We start from the raw sequence: 14299 nt of genomic DNA on the forward strand, positions 1-14299 counted from the left end.
CCAAGTGACAATTTTTTATGAGCCAGACAGTGAATGTCTGAAAGTTATTAAACCATGGTGTCCATCACATCTCACTATTGCAAGGGCAATCGCTTAGGTATAAAAATCAGCCAAATGTGGTGCTCAGACACTGGGCAGGAAGATAACAATGAAGAACAGATGGAAAGATGAAAATAAAGATAGAAAGTACAAGAGTGACAAACAGATTAGGAAGAGGGAACTGAGAACAGAAAGAGGAACAAAGGCTCAAATACAATGCATCATTTACAAATAGAATCTCGCAAAATAGGAATTGGACAGGGTGAATTCATAGATATTCAAGATGTCAGTGCCCAATTGCGTAAGAGCATAAGAAATAGGAGCAGGAGTAGGCCATTCGGCCCCTCAAGCCTGCTCTGCCATTCAATAAGATCATGGCTGATCTACCCCAGGCCTCAACTCCTCTTCTGTGCCAGCTCCGCATAGCCCTCAACTCTGATATTTCAAAAATCTATCTATCTCCTCTTTAAATATATTCAGTGATATAGCCTCCATAATTCTCAGGGGTAGAGAATTCCACACATTGGATACCCTCAGAAGAAATTCCTTTGCATCTCATTTTAAAATGTGCGTCCCCTTATTCTATAACTACGTCCCCTAGTTTGAGATTCCCCCACTAGTGGAAACAACGTCTCAACATTTACCCTGTCAAGCTCTCTCAATCGTGCACATTTCAATAAGATCACCCCTTATTCTTCTAAACTGTAATGAATAAAGGCCTAAGCTATTTAGCTGTTCTTGATAAGTCAACCCCTTCATCCCATGAATCAGCCATGAATCTCTTTTGAACTGCCTCCAGTGCCAGTATATCTTTTCTTAAATCCGGTACTCCAGGTGCAGCCTCACCAATACAGTGTACAATTGTAACAAGACTTCCTTATTTTTAAACTCCAACCCCCTAGCAATATAGGACAAAATTCCATTTGTCTTAATTACTTGCTGCACCTGCATGCTAACTTTTTGTATTTCATGCACATGCACACCCAGATCCCTCTGTGCTGCACTTTTTTGGAGTGTAACTCCATTTAAATAATAGTCTGCCTTTTGGTTCTTCCTACCAAAGTGCATGACCTCACACTTTCCTACATTAAACGCCATCTGCTAAGTTTTTGCCCACTCACTCAACCTGTCAATATCCCCTTGCAGATTCCTTATGTCCTCATCACTGCATGCCCTCCCGCCTATTTTTGTATCGTCAGCAAATTTGGATACATTACACTCAGCTCCTGCCTCCAAGCCATTAATATAGATAATAAATAATTGAGGCCCTCTAATTGATCCTTGTGGCACTCCACTAGTTTTGTCTTTCCAACTTGAAATAGACTCATTAATCCCGACTGTCTTCTAATCAATCCTCAATCCATGCTAATACATTACCCCCAAAACCATGAACTCCTATCTTGTGCAATAACCTTTTATGTGGGACCATAAGACATAGGAGCAGAAATTAGGCCATTTGGCCCATCGAGCCTGCTCTGCCATTCAATCATGGCTGATAAGTTTCTCAACACCATTCTCCCGCCTTCTCCCCGTAACATTTGACCCCCTTACCAATCAAGAAACTATCTATCTCACTCTTAAATACACTCAATGACCTGGCCTCCACAGCCTTCTGTGGCAATGAATTCCATAGATTCACCACTTTCTGGCTAAAGAAGTTTCTCCTCATCTCTGTTCTAAAAGGTCTTCCCTTTACTCTGAGGCTGTGCCCTCGGGTCCTAGTCTCTCCTACTAATGGAAACATCTTCCCCATGTCCACTCTATCCAGGCCTTTCAGTATTCTGTAAGTTTCAGTCAGATCCCCCCTCATCCTTCTAAACTCCATCGAGTATAGACCCAGAGTCCTCAAACATTCCTCATATGTTAAGCCTTTCATTCCCGAGATCGTTCTCGTGAACCTCCTCTGGATCCTCTCCAGGGCCAGCACATCCTTCTTGAGATACGGGACCCAAAATTGCTCACAATATTCTAAATGTGGTCTGACCAGAGCCTTATAAAGCCTCAGCAGCACATCCCTGCTTTTATATTCTAGTCCTCTCGAAATAAATGCCAACATTGCATTTGCCTTCCTAACTACCGAATCAACCTACAAGTTAACCTTAAAAGAATCCTGGACTAGGACTCCCAAGTCCCTTTGCACTCCAGATTTCTGAATTCTCTCCCCCTTTAGAAAATCGGCTATGCCTCTATTCTTCCTACCAAAGTCCATGACCTCACACTTCCCCACGTTGTATTCCATCTGCCACTTTGCTCATTCTCCTAACCTGTCCAAATCCTTCTGCAGCCTCCCTGCCTCCTCCTCCCCTGTCCCTCCACCTATCTTTGTATCATCTGCAAATTTAGCCAGGATGCCCTCAGTTCCTTCATCTAGATCATTAATGTATAAAGTGAAAAGTTGTGGTCCCAACACTGATCCCTGTGGAATTCCACCAGGCACCGGCCGCCATCCTGAGAAGGACCCCCTTATCCCCACTCTCTGCCTCCTGCCAGACAGCCAATCTTCTATCCAGGCTAGTACCTTGCCTCTAACACCATGGGCTCTTATCTTACTGAGCAGCCTCCTGTGCGGCACCTTGTCAAAGGCATTCTGGGAGTCCAGGTAGATAACATCCATTGGCTCTCCTTTGTCTAACCTACTCGTTACCTCCTCAAAGAATTCTAACAGATTTGTCAGGCGTGACCTCCCCTTGATGAAACCATGCTGATTTTGCCCTATTTTACCATGCACTTCCAAGTATTCTGAAATCTCATCCTTAATAATGGACTCTTAAATCTTACCAACGACTGAAGTCAGGCTAGTCGGCCTGTAATTTCCCGCCTTTTGCCTCACTCCCTTCTTAAACAGGGGGGTTACATTAGCGATTTTCTAGTCCTCTGGGACCCCCCCTGACTCCAGTGATTCCTGAAAGAGCACCACTAACGCCTCCACTATCTCTTCAGCTATCTCCTTCAGAACTCTGGGTTGTAATCCATCTGGTCCAGGTGATTTATCCACCTTCAGACCTTTCAGTTTTCCTAGCACCTTCTCCTTGGTAATGGCCACTATACTCACCTCTGCCCCCCGACTCTCTTGAACTTTGGGGATATTACTCGTGTCTTCCACCGTGAAGACTGACGCAAAGTACCAATTCAGTTCCTCCGCTATTTCTTTGTTCCCCACTACTGCTTCTTCAGCGTCATTTTCCAGCAGCACAATGTCCACTTTTGCCTCTCTCTTACCCATTATATATCTAAAAAAAACTCTTGCAATCTTCTTTTATATTACTGGCTAGTTTACCCTCATATTTAATTTTCTCCCTCCTTATTTCTTCTTTAGTTGTCCTCAGTTGGTCTTTGTAGGCTTCCCAATCCTCTGGTTTCCCACTGCTCTTCGCTGCATTGTATGCTTTCTCTTTAGCTTTTATGCTGTCCCTGACTTCCCTTGTCAGCCATGGTTGCCTCATCCTCCCTTTAGTATGCTTCTTCTTCCTAGGGATGAATTTTTGCTGTATCTCCCAAATTACTCCCAGAAACTCCCGCCATTGCTGTTCCACTGTCTTTCCTGCTAGGCTCAACTCCCAGTCAATTCTGGCCAGCTCCTCCCTCATGCCTCTGTAGTTGCCTTTATTCAACCGTAATACCGTTACATGTGATTCCAGCTTTGTCCTCTCAAATTGCAGGGTAAATTCTATCATATTATGGTCACTTCCTCCTAAGGGTTCCTTCACCTTAAGCTCCCTTATCAAATCTGCCTCATTACACATCACTAAATCTAGAATTGCCTGTTCCCTAGTGGGCTCCACCACAAGCTGCTCCAAAAAGTCATCTCATAGACATTCCACAAATTCCTTTTCTTGGGGTCCACTACCAATCTGATTTTCCCAGTCTACCTGCATATTGAAATCCCCCATGATCACTGTAACCTTGCCTTTCTTACACGCCTTTTCTATCTCCTTGTACCTTGTGCCCCACATCCTGACTACTGTTCGGAGGCCTGTACATAATTCCCATTATGGTTTTTTTACCTTTGCAGTTCCTCAATTCTACCCACAGAGATTCTACATCATCTGACCCTACGTCATTTCTTGCTATCGATTTAATTTCATTTCTTACTAACAAAGTAACCCCACCCCCTCTGCCAACCTGCCTACCTTTTCGATAGGATGTATATCCTTGGATATTTAGCTCCCAGTCCTGATCCCCTTGCAGCCATGTCTCCGTGATGCCCACCACATCATACCTGCCAATTTCAATCTGTGCCACAAGCTCATTTACCTTATTTCGTATACTGCATGCATTCAGATACAACACCTTCAGTCCTGTATCTCCGGTCCCCTTTCTCATTGTCGTCCTTTTATCTGATGTGCTTGAAGTTAGATTCCTAGCCCTTTCCAAACACGCTGTCCTATTTTGTGGTCTGGACACTTTAATAGCCTCTACTGAGCTCTCCTTTCTTTTCAGTTTTTTCATAACTTCCCATGAAGTTGAATCCACCCCCTCACACACTAACCTGCTGCTTTGTTTCCCATTAGTCATACTTCTTGGAGTTTTACTCTTCCCTTCCTCCCGCCCCCCCCCACTTTCTAGTTTAAAGTCCTGTTGACCACCCTATTTACCCTTTTCACTAGAACATTGGTCCCAGATCGGTTCAGGTAGAAGCCGTCCCAATGGTACAGACCCCTCCTGTTCCAATACTGATGCCAGTGCCCCATGAAATGGAACCTCTCTTTCCCACACCACTCCTTTAGCCACGTGTTTACTTCCCTTATTCTCGCGTCCCTATGCCAATTTGCACATGGCTCGGGTAGTAATCCGGAGATTATAACCCTTGAGGACCTGTTCTTTAATTTAATTCTTAGTTCCTGATAATCCCTAAACAGGTCGTCTTTCCTAGTCTTACCTATGTTATTTGTCCCAACGTGGACCACAACAACTGGATCCTCCCCCTCCCTCTCCAATTTCCTTTCAAGCCGGTCAGAGATGTCCCTCACCCTGGCACCGGGCAGGCAACATACCATGTGGGACGCTTGATCCTGCTTACAAAGGTTGCTATCAATTCCCCTAATTATAGAATCCCCTACAACTACCACTTGTCTTTTTGCTCCCCCCTCTTGACCTTATCGAATGCCTTCTGGAAAACTAAATTCACTACATCCACCAGTTCCCCTTAATCAACTCTGCTTGTTTTATCCTCAAAGACCTCTGGCAAATTTGTCAAACAGGATTTCCGATTCACAAAACCATGTTGATTCTGTTTGATTGTGTTAAGCTTTTCTAAATGTCCTGTTTCTTCCTTAATAATGGACTCTAGCATTTTCCCAATTACAGATGTTAGGAAACTATAGGCCAGCCAGCCTGTTTTTTTGTCTCCCTCCATTCTTGAACAGGGATGTCACACTAGTGGTTTTCCAATCCACTGGGACCCTCCCGGAATTCAATAGGTCCTGGAATATTTTGACCAATTATCTCTGCAGCCACTTCCTTTAAAACCCTTGGATGCAGGCCATCAAGTCCTGGTGACTTGTCTGCCTTTAGTTGCATTAGTTTGTCAAATACTTTGTCCCTCATGGTAGAGGCTGTTATAAGATCTTTCCTCCCATTAGTTCCTTGCTTATCCAATATCTCTGGGGTGTTTATAGTGTCCTCCACCATGAAGACTGATGCAAAATATTGCTTTAAATTATCTGCCATTTCCCTGTTCCGTTATCAATTCTCCAGTCGCATCATCTAAGGGTCCCATGCTCACTTCAGTCACCTTTTTTTTCTACCCACAGAAGCTCTTGCTGTTTGTTTTTATATTTCTTGCCAATCTACTTTCATAATCAATTGTCTCCTGATTAGCTTTTCAGTCATCTGCTGCTGTTTAAAAAAAATTCCCAATTCTCTGGCCTGCCACTAGTTTTCGCTGCTTTGTATACCTTAGTTTTTGATGAGATACTTTCCTTGACCACCTTGTTAACAACAGGTAGTTCATTCTTCTCGAGTCCTTCTTTTTGACTGGGATAATTTTTTGCTGACCGTTATGAAATATCTGCTTAAATGTCTGCCACTGCTCATCCATTGACCTTCCCCTTAGTCTAATTTCACAGCCCATTTTAGACAACTCTTTCTTCATACCCCTGTAATTTCCCTTATTTAAGTTGAGGAGACAGGTTTGAGACCAGAGTTGCTCACCCTCAGACTGAATTTGAAATTCTACCATGTTGTGATCGCTATCTCCTAGAGGATCCTTAACTACGATCTCTCTTATTAATCCTATTACACATTACTAGATCTAAAATAGTCTGTTCCTGGGTAGGCTCTGAAACGTATTGCCCTAATAAAAAATCCCTGATGCACTCTACAAATTCTTCTTTCATGTTACCCTTGCCAATCTGAATTGTCCAGTCAATATGCAGATTAAAATCACCCATGACAATTGTAGCACCCTTTTACACACCTCCATTATTTTCTGATTTACACTTTGTCCTACAGTGAGGCAACTCTTCAGGGGCCTTTGGACGACTCCCACCCATGACTTCTTCCCCCTTGCTATTCTTTATTTCCAACCAAACTGATTCCACATCATGATCTATTGCACCTATTATCACTACTCACGACCACACTGATACTTTCCTTTATTAACAAAGCTACCCCACCTCTTTTTCCTTTTAGCCCATTTTTCTGGAATGTTGAATAGCCTTGAATATTGAGTTCCCAGTCTTGGTCACCCTGCAACCATGACTCTGTGGTAGCTATCAAGTTATATTCATTTATTTCTAATTGCCCTCATCTATTTTGTTACAAAAGCTGCCTGCATTCAGATAAAGAGCTTTTAGCTTTGACTTTTTACCGTTATTACTCATTCTGGTTCTAATTTCTGCTGCACTCTTCTGCTTATATTTTCTGCCCCTCCCTGTCACACTTTGATTATCATTCACCTTTCACTACCCTGCGCCTCTGCTCTCTCATTTCTTTTTGATTTTTTTAAACTTCCCTTCAACTGAACCCTCCCCCAGCTAATTAGTTTAAAATCCTACCTACAACACTAGTTATACAATTCGCCAGGTCACTGGTCCCTGCATGGTTCAAATGAACAGCTTTCTCCTTCCCTAGTATTAGTGCTGGTGCCCCATGAATCAGAACCCATGTCTCCCACACTCTTTGAGTTACGCATTTACCTCTCTAATCTTATTTACCCTACGCCAATTTGCACGTGGCTCAGGTAGTAATCTGGAGATTATTACCTTTGTAGTTCTGCTTTTTAATTTAGCCCTGAACTGCTTGTAGTCCCTCAGCAGAACCTCTTTCCTAGTCCTACCTATGTTGCTTGCACCTATGTGGACCACAACTGGATCCTTCCCCTCCCACTCCAAGTTCCTCTCCAGCCCAGAAGAGATGTCCTTAACCTTGGCACCAGGTAGGCAACACAGCCTTCGGGACTCTGTCTTTGCCGCAGAGAACAGTATCTATTCCCCTTGCCATGCTATCCCCTATTACTACATTTCCCTTTTCTCCCCCAGTTTGAATGGCACTCTGTACCTTGGTGTTGTGGTCAGTTCGCTCATCTTCCCTGCGCCTTTGTCCACACTGGGAGCAAGAACCTACTACCTATTGGACAGGAGCACTGACTGAGTTCTGGATCCCCATACCTGCCCCACTCACAGTCACACCCTCCTGTCTCTGACCATGGTCAAAATTTGATGTAATTAACCTAAGGGGTGTGACTGTCTCCTGACATACAGTATCCAGATAACTCTCCCCCTCCCTGTGTCGCAGTGACCGCAGCTCAGACTCCAGCTCATCAACCCTGAGCCGAGGTTCCTCGAGCAGCCAACTTGCTGATGTGGTCACCATGGTTCCCTATAGCCTGCACGAGCCCCCACATATTACAGCTGCAACACGTTGCCTGCCCAGCTATCTCTATTCTATTTAATTAATTAATTTGCATGTTAAATACTTTAAAAATGAATTTCTTAACTGTACTCTTCAGCTGTAATAACATCTCCTGATTTGAACCACTTGTCCAATCAAAATAGACACCAATTACCTACCTTTTTCCTTTGACCTGGCACTTCGGCTCTGACAGATAGAAACAGGTTGAAGGGGCTCTCTGCTGCTGGTTTTTATCTCCCACCGCTGCTGCCCTTCTCACGCAGGTCAGCTCTTCCCATGTGCTGAACTCCCGGCTCTCCTCGCTGTTTTAACATCCCATCCCATGACATTCCATTTCCTCTTGCTGTCCCATTCATTTTCTAAACTGTGTGTTTACATTCATAATAATCCAGCATCAAATGATAATGAGAAAACAAAAAGATTTACTCTGATTTGAAACTATTTCACACGCACTCTCTCTCTCAAACTCCACCTTGCAGATTTGATTTCTCTATCCTTCTGTGATCAATTACAAGAATGATACTGGAGTTGAACATCTCTGCATTCTCCTGCTCAAACTGATAGATCACTGAACTCAATCACATTTTTAGAATCTTCCATTCATGATGTTTCACTGACTTATGTCTGATGATATAACATGTTAGTTTATATCAGAATAGAAATAAACCATTATAAAATGTTGACATAATGCTACCAGATACACTGACAATTCTTGCTGAAATCACAAAGTCTCAAAAAGTTTGGAATGCTCATTAGACACCTTCTTCCTCAGCACATGTGCAATCTATGGACTCTCCCCACCCATGCGATAACCTTCTACAGCCTATGTAAAAACTGTACATCGGTAGCTTTGACCATTATTCTGTATTGCTTTACTTCATTTCATCTCTTGCATTCTTTGAAGCCCAATATACAGAGCAAGGTGGTAGACAGGCTGAAGGTGGAAACCTGGCATTTAGCACAATGAAGAGACATAGCCTGGCATTTGCACAAATAAAATTCTACTGATATAAGCTGGGAAATTGGAACATTTTTCATAGCTCCTCCTGTTCAATGGTGCTCTGTATTTCACTCTGTGACTGACCTCATTCCAAATAGTTATAAGGTGCCATGATAGTGTGAGAGATTCAGGTGCTGGATTAGGTGCTTGGAGCTGCCAGACTGCTCATCAGAAAGATGTTTAGCACCTGTGAAGGACAAAAAGAACCTTCACTGTAGGATGGTGAACTCTAATTTGCAAATCAGACGATACGACTGAGCAACGGGTGGACCTTTCAAGTAATCAGTATCGAAACACAAAAATCTCTCAGTATTGTAAACCATCCATTCTCAACCTAATCGCTCTACTTCAATTTCCCCATTTCCAAATGCATTCCTGGTCTGTCCAACAAGGAGTTGTAAATCTTCCTCTTCACATCTACTAATTGCCTGATGCTCGCTATTCAGCCACCTATGGCTGTGCTTGACCTTGGATAGTCTGCATGCTTTTCCTTTCAGAAATCATGTCATCATTCTTTCAAGCACATGCAATGCAGCAATCTCTTCAACATTAAAATATGATAAAGGATGTGGGATAATGGGAGAGGGATGTGTGCCTATGGTAAGAGATTAATGAAGGTACCCTGCGCTTAATAATTGTACTATCTCATTTCATCTCTTCTTCCATTCTGGTCCTGGATGGTGTGGACTAAGTTAAGCTTCCGGTAGTATTTCAGTAACTCAATGGTAGTTCATATTTTCACTTACCTCAGTGAATCTGGTCATTTGCGGGGGTTGTTAAGAAGGCAATAGCCACCTGAACCACTTCACTCCAAACGCCTAGTTGAAACGTCATGCCACTGGCCCCTTAAGCTGCAGCAGCTAGTGTACCACTGTAATTAGGCCAGATTCTTCTTTTTGTTACTCTCAGTGGCAAGGAACCAGTTCCTGATAAATCCATAAGTATGTGATTAGGTGCCTGCGCTATCAGTAGGTGGATGGAAATCCTATCAATTCCTTTTTTCCCACCTCATGGAATCCATTACCTCTCGCAGTCTCTTTCTTCTGCAATCTACAAGATTGTGATCTCTGAGGGTTTGCTTTGCTGATTTGTCACTTTATCACTGCTTTGCATTATACTTCATCTTCTCTATTGTTGTCTGGGCCTTGGCCCTTCACCAGAAAAATCTCAGCAGCTGGGCTGCAGTTACAAACACAGGTTCGAGGAAAGGCCACACTTGATGCATTAAGCTTTCTTTGTGATTTCACTACGTGTGGACATTGGAAAGTTTCCATTTTACAACAGAGCTAATATATGTTCTAGGCAACATCTGCAAGCAGACAAATTACTTGTCGCAATTCCGTAGCAACTTAAATATCAGAATAGTTTCAACGTACTGCACGATAACTTGAATTTTGAAGAAATAATTATTGTGAATATAAAGACCTGCACAGGAAGTTAAGGAAGAAGTGAGTAAAGGCCAAGTTGTGTATACAAAAACAAAAATAGCTGGAAAAACTCAGCAGGTCCGACAGCATCTGCGGAGTTTTTCCAGCTATTTTTATTTCAGATTTCCAGCATCTGCAATATTTTGCTTTTATCCAAGCTGTGTATACTCGTTTCCTAGGCAGCTATCAAATCCAGCACTGTTTAAAAAAAAATGGCCTGTGGCAAGGCCAGCATTTATTTGCTCATCCTTAATTGCCTCAAGAGCATTAGACATTAATAGGAATGTGGAATGGAGTCACACATAGGTCAGATTTGGTAGGGATGGCAGGTCCACTACTCTGAAGAAGTGTTGTAAATTCAAATTGGTTCACTAATCTGTTAATTTGGTCATTTGCACTTGTGCCAGCTCATCAATTAGCAGATTATTAAATTACATTTGACTGCTTGCCATACTGAGATTTGAAAATACAATCTGAGTTGCTATTAAGTAACATAATCACTGTACAATTATAGCCAATTTCTCTCTGCTGTTGCCATTCTTCAGCTGTGATGCATTGTCTGTCACGCTGAGGCGTTTTCAATTTTTTCATGTGACCATGATCAACATTAAACAAAAGCTGGTGAGATCTTCAGACAAGGTATCTGGTATATTGGGTTTCATCGAAGACAAAGATGATTAAAAGCAGCAAGCTGTGTCTAATTATCGGCTACCAGGGATGGCCAACAACTTGATGTTATAATCCTGAACACATGCAGAGAATGTTTATAGGGCAGCATTAAAATAGAATACTAAGCAAGGGAGGAAGGGAAACAAAAAGTCAGGGAGATAAGGAGATAGGTTTTTGAAAGCAGTAGAGGTGGTGAAAATGTGCAGGGATGCTCCAGGAGTTACACTGATAATGAGTAAGCGATGAGAAGTAAAACAGTCAGAAAAGCAAAAGGTATATGGAGCCAGATATAGCTGGAGGTTATTGGGAGCTAGGGTGGGGTGAAGCCATGGATATTTAAATGATGATGAGGACTTAAAACTTATTTGGCAGGGTATAGGGACCCAGTGGAGCTCGGCAAACACAAGGTGATGCAGAAGAGGATGTGAGCTGTCTTCTGAATATTTGAGAACAGTGAGCAGGCTGGCAGTGAGAACATTGCAAAAGCTAAACCTTGAGCTGATAAATGCCTGGATTAGTATTTTGAAAGGATTGCAGTAGAGGCAGATTATATTTCAGTGCTGGATCTTTAGTCATGTTTTTAAACTGTGCTGGATTTGATGCCTATCGAGGAAACAAAAATATACGCAGTAATGAAAACAGAAAATGCTGGAAAAACTCAGGTCTGGCAGCATCTGTGGGGAGAGAAAAAGAGTTAATGTTTCGAGTCCGTTTGACAACTCTTCTCAGAACAGTCACACTGACTCGAAACATTAACTCTGTTTCTCTCTCCGCAGATGCTGCCAGACCAGCTGAGTTTTTCCAGCATTTTCTGTTTTTATTTCATATTTCTAGCATCCGCAGTATTTTTCTTTATCTTAAGAGTATACATAGCTTGGCCTTTACTCACTTTCTCCTCAACCTTCTGTGTCGGTCCTTATGTTCACAATAATTATTACCGCAAAATTCAAGTTGTTGTACAGTACCTTGAAACTATTCTGATATTTAAATTGCAACGGAATTGCTACAAATAATTTGGCAAAGTCTAAGGAAGGTGAATTCATATTATTTCGAAGGGACATAGGATTTGTTTGATGTGGTATATAAGCAGTGGCTGGAAGAGGGATAGGGCAGTAGGCAGTCGGATAGAATTTCCAGAGGGTTTCCACAATCTCCCACCGTTTGCACCATTTTTCTGGGACTCCAGCTGATCTTTCACTGAAATCCTAAGAAGGCCCCTTTAGTTTTGCCTGTCGTGGAGAAAAAGGAACTTTCCATTGAGTTGTTCTCACTCCAACCATCACAAAGTTTTCTCCGTGATTTGGCAACAAAATAAGCAGATCTTTAAGCAGTCTAAGACAGATTCTAACCACACATCTATTAAATATCAAAAAATAATCATTCTATTTCTTTTTCATAATGTCTATTTAACAGTAAATTTAAAACGCATGGAATATTTGGGATTGTTCAGTTGTGAAATAGTCAGCAAGACTCATCAGAGCTAAATTGGTGTAGACACAAGGTCTTAACCACTGCATTCTCCCTCTGACTGTTGCAATAGTTAGCATTAACTGATTAGCCATGCATTTGAGTCATATAGCAACACTTATGTCTGATGCAGGTTAAGTCAGTCTGGAGGTTTCTGAACACTGAATATCAGACTGAACAGCTGGGCATCAGGCTGAAAAGCCTCCACTGGGGTATTAGACTGAACACCTCCTTTGAGTTCTTCAGCCTCATCATATTACATCCAGAACATCACGGTAAATTGAACAATGAGGATGATTAAAGACAACCCTTGTGCAATGTAAAAAGTCACTGGCCATGTATATTCAGCCCCAATACTTCACAATAAACTAGCATGCTCAAACTGAGCAGAAATGTCAGATACCCGCAGACATAGTAACCCAATATTTGCATTGCAATGCCTGTGACTATACTTGTTAAGGGTCCTGTTGAAATTATTTCGTGTTCATACATTGCACTGTGCATTTACTCAACCTCCTATCAGAATAAAATAATTTCTAAGTTCAGGAAATGGCCTTTAGGCCCAAACAAGTTTGTTCCTTCACCATAAAGCAAACCCATTGAGACACCAATTCCCTCAATCCTTCCCTTTGAAGAAATGCATCCAGTTGCTGCTAATTAAACCATTTACCATAATAAAAAAATTGAGTTTTCTAATTCTCTTCATTTTTAAAAATTTTAATTAGATCACCTAAAATTGTTTTAGAATCTCCTTCAAACACCTCCAAAATAAACACAAATTTTCTAATTTTTAAATTGCTGTTGCCCAGAATCATTTTTATTTATCCTCTGTCCTCTCTAAGGCAATATTTTTATGGCTAGGTGTCAATAACTGGAACAGGCGTTGTGAAACCATGCTTTCGATCAAAAAAATGATTTTTGAATTTACTGACTGGAATCCTCTCATTGAATGCTTTAATAAGACTAAAATCACACTCTAGTGAGATGGAATCACAATCAAAGATGGCTACACATTTGCATCACTATCTTCTATATTCCAAAAGCCAATGAAATGGAGACAACCTGTTTGCACAGCTGCACCAGGAACAATGGTACTGAGATTGAATGAGGGCCATCTTTATCCTATTAACAAGGCATTCAGACAATCACCCAAGTTCTGAACTGGATGCAGGCAAACCATTAGATATAATTACTTGGACAATAGAACCCTGGCTGACAGAAGAATTTCCAGCAATGATCTAATCAAGTCACAATTAGAATACACTAGCCATGACCTTATGTGGATCACTGGGTAGTTGGGAGAGAGACAGTCATGTGACAAGACAACCCTTGGTGTCATTTAAGCACATGCTTTCTCTACAGAGCAGGACAAGCAACTGAGATACTAAAGTAACAAGAACCTAAGTGGGTTTTTTTTTCTCTCTCTCTCCCTCCATCCAACTTACAAGTTTTTGAACCCTGTCTGCTGATTTTTGACTTGCCAGATCCTGCAGACAGACATTTCAAAAAGAACTCAACCTAGTGCTGTTGTCTCCAGAAGAACGGATAAATTGTCTGTCTACAACTTTAAAACTGCTTTGATGCCAAAAGCAGCAGTATCACCAAGTGAGAGCAGCAGGACCACTGAATTTAGCCTGAAGCCAGCCAAGTCACCAACCTTCAAGAGTCGTTTCCCCCATTAAGTTTACTGCACACTAATTTACTTAATCTATCCACCCCACTCTGTAATCTATTTGTGTGTATGAGAGAAAGTTGGAGATTTTTTTTATTATTTTACTTAGACCAGGTTAAGTACAATAAAAACTATCTTCTTTTTCAAAACTCGAAAAGCCTGTCTGATCAT

Source organism: Carcharodon carcharias, chromosome 32 (genome assembly GCF_017639515.1).
Source record: "Carcharodon carcharias isolate sCarCar2 chromosome 32, sCarCar2.pri, whole genome shotgun sequence".
Lineage (NCBI taxonomy): Eukaryota > Metazoa > Chordata > Chondrichthyes > Lamniformes > Lamnidae > Carcharodon > Carcharodon carcharias.